We start from the raw sequence: 8,595 nt of genomic DNA, 5'->3' as shown, positions 1-8,595 counted from the left end.
TGCCCTGTAGCGGGTAAATATTAAGTTAAAAATATGCCGCTTTTGCTGGGATATACATAGTACATTTTCTGGGCATTCTGAAAACATGCACAACTGAAAATTGCCGATTTTTGATTTATGACGTTCTTGAAAGGAGTGAGCGATATATGGTATGTTTATTTTCAATTTCATTCCAGTAAATACAAAATAAAACGTGGAATCAAGTTATGAAAGTTATTTATTTTCCTAAACTAGAAACGTATAAAGCAAATTATAAAGCACCTTCCACACAGGGGATAGATCGCAGCAATCTCTCTAACCAAATCAGCAGATAGCCCTGAATTTTGCATGTGTGAATTTAAATTATTGATCATAATGACTATTCGCTGATCACTCAAAATATCAAATTTGATAAATTTGTTTGAAACTTTAGTTGATCAATACAGCCACCAAACAGAACAGATGTCTTTTTAAGAACTTAAAGAAAGATAGCATGGAATAAAAATTATACTTGCAATTTTAATCAAAATGTTTCAAGTCTTAACACATTGTTGTCGAGTGTTTTTTTTTTATCAACTTCGACCCTAATTAGTATACTAGTTAATTAAAAATCTATTAATTTTTTATTAATGTTTTACTTAGTTAAACCACTATTTCGTAAAATCTACTGTGAAACGTGTTTCGATGCATGCCGCATCATTTTCAAACACTGTATGTGAGCTAATTCTAAATTTTAGAGTGAAACAGCTACCTCCCCCTCTTCAACCTTTAACTTCCCAAGGACCCAACTCTAAAATTTAGAATTACCTTCACATATGGTGTTTGAAAATGATGCGGAATGCATCGAAACACGTGTCACAGTAGATTTTAAGAAATAGTGGTATTTAACTATGTAAAACTTTAATTTAAATAATTCTTATCTGTTCAAACTTTTTTGGTGTCTTTCGCACCCTACCAAAAGTAAGCAAATATAATGCTTATAAGCGTCTCCCGCTCTGTACCAACAGTATGTAAAAGACGCTTTGAAGCGTTTTCCGCAAACAATGTGTTAAGAACCATTGTGGCATGTAAGAAACAAGGATTGTCGCATTAAATGAAAACGGGAGAAGTGTTATTCTGTACTGACTAACAAAAAATGATATATGCCAAAGGAGAATAAAGTAATAAGTCTCCTATTCATATTAACAGCACATTTAAATCTTTTAAGGAAAGGCAAAATTTAAGTAAAAATGTAACTATAGGTTACAGCGATCCGTCACCTATGCAGATAGACCCCTTAATAACAGCAAATTTATTCATATTTCATAATCCGATAGGCTTTTTAAAGTAAATTGTGTTAAATATTGTGAATTTGTCTAGTTTTAAGCAATTGATCCTAAACAAATAATTAATATAATACAATTCTGAAGTCTAATACAACAAACACATACATTCTTTTCTACATACATATTTGGTAAATTCATAGGAAACTTCAAGCATACATTAACATAAAACATAAATCAATTACATATGTGTTTTTATTATACATACATATATGTAGTCATGTGACAATTTGTCATGGCCACCCTTAGTTTAGTTAATAAAATTTAAGAGAAAGTATAAATTTATTATATATTTGTATAATTTTATAATGTACTTAAATGTTGACATAGTTTTAAAAATAGGATTTAAAATAATGCAAAACACACATTCGTTAATAAAAAAAATGCTAAATGAGATAAAAACCATTCACATTTTGATATTATTTTTAGTATGGGTACTTTTAGTATAATTTTCTGCCATTTCTTTAAGCCTCATATAATGACTAGTAATAGATAATTTTTATACGTGAAAGTCATTTTATTTGTAGTATTTTCCTTTGCTACATGATTTTTACCATTTTCATGAGGTGACCATAACAAATTGTCTACGTAATGTAAAATTATACGGCTACGTAAAATTATCTCCCATGATGCATTAAAAACATGTATGTACAACAAATAAATTAACTATCACAATTAAGAGTAAGGATTAAATATTTTACACTAAAATAAAATCAAATAATAATATAACGATTCAATAAAAAAATAAAACATTATTTGATACTTAAAACAAAAATAATACTTATTCGCATTATATAAACAAAAACTGCAATGCAGCGATATTACATTAATTCTCACTTTAATTGACGTAGGCATTCAGTGCAACCCTGCGGTAACTAATTAAAAGCTCAAGTTGGTCAAAACGCATCTTCAACTGTGTTATATTTACATAAGTTTATAACAGTGGTTCTTAACCTGGGTTCGATCAAACCCCAGGGGTTTGGCGGTGGTCTTAATGTTTTGGAGTAAACAAATGGTCAGATCACGGAAGGGCGGCAAAACAGGATAAAAGTGTAGTCCCGTTTGAACTGTGCTAGTCTCGAAGTTGGAAGTTGGCCATCCACAATGACGAGTAGCTCAACAAGCTGCCCTCCAGCATGACGACGCGCTCAGGGAGGCATCCTGCCCAACACCTTGGCCATTCTCCAGCCCATGGGATCAAGAGGAAGGCGTTTTAATTTGTCGGCTCATCTTTTCCCCGCTCCAGACTCGACGGCATGGGGGCCGATTGACGACGTTTTAATCCATTTATTTTTTGTATATCATTATCATCATCATCCGATTATTATTATTTCTATCCATGTCTTTATAAGCGCCCTTGAGGTAGTATTTTACGAAAATGGCCCTATCCAAGTTATTATTATTATAACGTACTCAGTCATAGCAAAGAAAGTTCCGGAGATTTTCATACCGTTTGTTACAACAATCTTTGCAAGCAATCCTTTTTGAGGATGCTGTATGTGTATATGAAAACGAAGGAAAAGAACAGACTTTGTTGCAAAAATGACATGAGAGTGGCACTTGCCAAGGTAAAGCCGCGCATTTCTGAACTGGTCTCTGAAAGGCAACTGCTGAAGTCACACTGATTTGCAGTAAATATTAATTATTTCGTTTTTATAGTAAAATCATGTATTTTTTCTTTGTTTTTGATGGTTTTGTTCATTTTGTCCACCTATGTACAAATATATATCTCTGTTTTCAATTTGAAAAAATCATACTTTATTTTTCCAATCAATGGTTCGGTAATGCATATGAAACTGGTGGGGTTCGGTACCTCCAACACGGTTAAGAACCACTGGTTTATAACATGAATACAGATGTTTTATATATGTATTTAAAAATGTTTGAGAAAAGGGGTTTTATCGAGAAGAATACCAGGTTTAACATGCTAATAAAATATATGCATACAAGGATTTTTAAGACTCTCTTTTTGTTAGAAAAATTTCACATATCGCTCACTCCTTTCAAGAATGTCATAAATCAAAAATCGTAAATTTTCAGTTGTGCATGTTTTCGGAATGCCCAGAAAATGTACTATATCCCAGCAAAAGAGGCATATTTTTAAATAATATTTACTCGCTACAGGACAGAAAATGTTGTTTTTGCATTTTGAAGAAAAGGTATTGGTTAATTATTTTTTAAAAATATTAAATATTTTTCAAATGGAGAAAAAACCTTTAGCTTTTGCCTAAAAAGATCTGTTGCACAGTAAAAAGTTCAATAAGTGGCTTGAAATTTATTTTTAATACATTGTATTATATTTTTAAACTTTAAAAACGTTCTCCTGAAAAATGAAGTTTTTTGATTTATGACGTTCTTGAAAGGAGTGAGCGATATCAGAAAAGAACATATGTTGGCATATTGTATCATTGCAAGTGTGCATATTGTTAGGAAGACTGTGCAATGTCACTCCAAATATTACATACTTGAAAATAGACCTGCAAGCTATGCAAAAGGTTTTGATTATCGAATAATATCACCGTTTAATATGTGTGTTATAATAACACCTATTAATGTCCAAAAGGTGATGATTGATGAGTTATGATAAGCCATATTTTGTGGTTACTAATGAAGGTCACTCACTTTCACACTACATATAAGCATTTGCACAAGACAACTTTTGAAAAAATGTAAACTGGCATTCCAGGACAATGAAATAAATATTTCAACCCAATCCATTGAATGAGAATGATCTCTAATATATCACAATTTATCGTGTACTTCATAAAGTACAATATCAAGTTATTTTTTAATTTAAAAAATATATAACGACGTGCCCTACGTTAAGTGCTCTAGCTAAATTTTTGTCAATTTAGAGATATTTGTTGTGTGTTATCAACTGACCGTTATCAAAAAATATAAACAAATATAAAAAATAAATTACGCCTAGTTTTCAGGCGTATAAGACGCTATCTACATCGAATTTTCGAAATGAACTGAACTCCTAAAACGCCAACTACTTAATTTTGACAAGGCATAATGTTTTAAAACGATTTAATACATTATTTTATCGTGTTTTTCAATGAATAATACTAGTTTAGAATTTCAGATAAAACCGTTAATTAATAAAAAAAATACGTTGAAAAAATCTTCTAAGCTCTCTCCTGTAAAGTAACAGATTCGCAGATAGAGTACTTTACGTAGGGGCCGTCGATATTAGAGTCAACAAAAAATGGTCACTGCCCAAAGCACCCCAAATGAATAAGCAAACTAAAAAAGGCCAGGACAGGTTTGGTTACAAGATATTTACATTATAAATAAAATAATTGATTATTTGTTAATTTGGAATGTGTAGAACGCAATAAAATACATACATATTTCGAATATTTCCCTCCAAAGGGACTTTGGAGTGATGTTTAAAACCTCAATTATCATTAATTTTCAAAACCTCAATCTACACAATTGATATATAAAAGTTCAAAATAAATGAATTAAGTATATTTTAAAGGTTTTTTTCACATCGAATTTCAATTCATAATAATAGTAATTTTGCAAAATTTATATAATGCCATTTTTGCAAAATACTACCTAAAAAGCGCTTGAGATATTATTTTACGAATACATACTAGGTAGTATTTACCTAAAGGTTTTATACACATATTTAAATTTTACAGGCTTGGTTAAGAAAACGAATGCAAGTTGTTCAACTGTTTTAGTGCTGAGATTTTTTTCTTTTATATATGGCTCACTCCTTTCAACAACGTCATATATCAAAAATGGTCAATTTTCAGTTGTGCATGTTTTCGGAATGCCCAGAAAATGTACTATATCCCAGCAAAAGCGGAATATTTTTAACTTAATATTTACCCGCTACAGGGCAGAAAGTGTTGTTTTTGCATTTTGAAGAAAAGGTATTGTTTAATTATTTTTTTTAAATATACTAAATATTTTTCAAATGGAGAAAAAACATTCAGGTTTTACCTAAAAAGATCTGTTGCACAGTAAAAAGTTCAATAAGTGGCTTGATATTTATTTTTAATACGCTTCATTGTATTTTTAAACTTTAAAAACGATCTTCTGCAAAATCCAGTTTTTCGATTTATGATGTTGAAAGGAGTGAGCGATATGTTAAAATTGCTGAAGGCTTATTTTGAAAAAATAGTCCATTTCAAATTTAATGGACATTGTAAGAGTGAAAACAACAGGTTTTTACAAAAAATGTATTTCTATTTATCACTGATTTATTTATTTATTATTTGTGAATGTTTTTGGCAAATCAGAACTTTAAAAATGCGTATGCTTCCATAACCTCCCAGCTTGACTACTAAAATTCACTAGCGTCACCATCGGTATGTCAACAGCCGCGCTATTGGCCAAGTATACCTGAGTTGATGTATAAAATTTCCGAAATATTAACGGTTCAAGAAATTGAGGTCACTAAAAATTATAGGGGTTATGATTGTGTTTTTTTTTCAATTATTTAAAATATTTAATGGCATAATTTTGACAAGTGACATTTGTGAATATTTATTTCTATGATATCCCTAAAGATGACCTAAATACATTTATTTGGACACAATTGAACCTGTAAAATTTCAAATAAAGTCTGCAATTAAATATATAATAAATATACCAAATTAAGTTTTTAATGTCAAATTCATATGTACAAGTAATTCTAGTACAGTAGAACCCCTCATATTGACCACCTCTCATTACGAGCATTAAAAATGTGAAAAAGAGTTTTTTTTTAAATTATTTATTTGGCAGTCACCCAGAGAAAGGATGTTTCTGCCAGTGTCAAGTATTATCTTTATTTACAAACAAAAAAATAATAGAAAATAAAAATAACAATTAATAAAAAATTTCATAGTTTAAATGAGTTTAGCTTTATCATTTTAGAAATTATACCCGCTATTGCTCCCTTAACAAACGACATTTCGCGTAACAAGTTACAGAGATCTTTTTCACTCATTCACTTGTGAGCCGGGTCTTCCACGCCAATCAATTTTATTTTATTTTCCGATAATGAGTAAGATTCTGGAATGTACTATGCTCAATATTAGAGGTTCCACTGTATTTTAATGGTGTGTGTTATTTCTCCATATTCTAGATTAGGCTTTATCGTGAGGTATACACTGGTTTTGTTCTAAGCAAGGCAACTCGGTTCACTGCATTCTTCAAAAAACTAGATTACGAAAATGTTCATAAAATGTGCATTACGAAGAGCAAAAAAAATCAACTAATTATCTGCCCCTATGGTCTAGTAGTTATATTATAATTTCATTAATTGATTCGGCAGTCACTTTGTGGTAAAATCTATCCATTTTTAATTAATGTTTTACTTAGTAAATACCACTATTTCTTAAAATCTACTGTGACACGTGTTTCGATGCATTCCGCATCATTTTCAAACACCGTATCATACGGTGTTTGAAAATGATGCGGAATGCATCGAAACACGTGTCACAGTAGATTTTAAGAAATAGTGGTATTTACTAAGTAAAACATTGATTAAAAAAAGTTATATTATACTTGCAATTGTTCACTTTTATTTATTTAATATCACCCTGAACTCTGGTACCTAAAGCTTTCATGTCATTAACGATCAAGTTAACAGCGTATCAATCCAATGGGCATTCTATGAACCATTGGGTGTTATTAAAGGTAAGAAAAATTAAAACATGGTATTCCGATATATGTAAATATATCTCAGGGTGAAGAACATTACTATGGGAAAGGAAATAAAGGAGGAAAATCAGGTAGTATAAGAGAGGAAAGGGACAATAGCAGCAACGGCTATGGCACTTGGGTTTACATACTCGTACTGGCTTCTACCAACGAGTCCCTTGAGAATAATGCTAAGCTAACAGAAAAAAGTAATAAAAGCCACTAGTCATTGAACATACTGTAGTATAATTTATATACAGTGTGAAATTTAATATATGTATACATAAATATCTGCAAAATAACTAACATTTAAAAGTATTTACATTTATCTATTGATGGAGAAATAATATGGTGAATAATAAAATATACGCCTCGTATATAAATTGCTTTTTAAATATTAAATAATCAATAATTGTTTGGTTAATTATAAAAAAAATTAATAAAAAAAAATTTATACTAGATCATGTCAAGCGGTAGGTTTTTTTTCAATTTGAGTACAGTAGAACCTTGATATAACAGACTAATTGCGGGGAGGGGGTGTCTGTTAAAGCCAAAAGTCTGATATATAAAAATAGGTTTAAAATAAACTAATATTTTTTTTGCATATGATTACTGTAATTACATAGAAGAATACAAAACACACACAAAATTCTATTTATTGTCTTCGGACACTTGTTGCGAAGTGACGTTGCTATTTGATATCGACGAGTTTGCTTTTGGTAATCCTGCTTTGAAAAATGAATCAAGTTTTGTTTGCACTTTTGAAGTTTTGAGACATAATTTATTAATAAAATGTAACTTTGTTTTAAAATCACAATAAATATTTTATTATTACTTAATTATAATGTCTACCGGTTTCGAAGCTAACCGCTTCTTTATCAAGTCTTGATAAAGAAGCGGTTAGCTTCGAAACCGGTAGACATTATAATTGATTTATGGTAGAATATTTATAGTAATTTTTAAAACAAAGTTACATTTTAATTATAAAATGGAAAATCACAAAGTTAGTGCTTCAAATATAAATTATAAATATGTATTATTTATAATAGTTGTAATATTATAGTTAAAATGTAACTTTGTTTTTAAAAAAATCACTATAAATATTTTATTATAAATAAATAATAATGTCTACCAGTTATTTAGTATTAATCAGTATTGATAAAGAAGCGGTTAGCTTCGAAACCGGTGGACATTATAATTAAGTTATAATAAAATATTTATAGTGATTTCAAAACAAAGTTACATTTTTATTTTAAAATGGAAAATCACACAGTTAGCGCTTCAAATATGAATTATACATAATTCATGATTATCATGGTAATTTTTTTTTTTTTTTAAATTAATGTCTTACTTGGTAAATACCACTATTTCTTAAAATCTACTGTGGCACGTGTTTCGATGCATTCCGCATCATTTTCAAACACCGTATGTGAAGCTAATTCTAAATTTTAGAGTTGGGTCCTTGGGACGTTGAAGGTTGAAGAGGGGGTAATAGCTGTTTCTTATTTTAATTTAATAATTTCATTTTTATTTTTTATTTTCATTTCTTATAAGAGGGAACATAGACAAAAGGGGGGAGGCTTTAGTCATTGTCATATTGTCAAAAATAAAAAATAAAAATTCATAAGAATATAAATAACAATAAACC

The sequence above is a fragment of the Brachycentrus maculatus genome, unplaced genomic scaffold, assembly GCF_059751285.1.
Source record: "Brachycentrus maculatus isolate JH-2025_06_01 unplaced genomic scaffold, ASM5975128v1 h1tg000142l, whole genome shotgun sequence".
Lineage (NCBI taxonomy): Eukaryota > Metazoa > Arthropoda > Insecta > Trichoptera > Brachycentridae > Brachycentrus > Brachycentrus maculatus.
The sequence above is the reverse complement of the archived record's forward strand: the minus strand, read 5'-3'. Positions refer to the sequence as shown.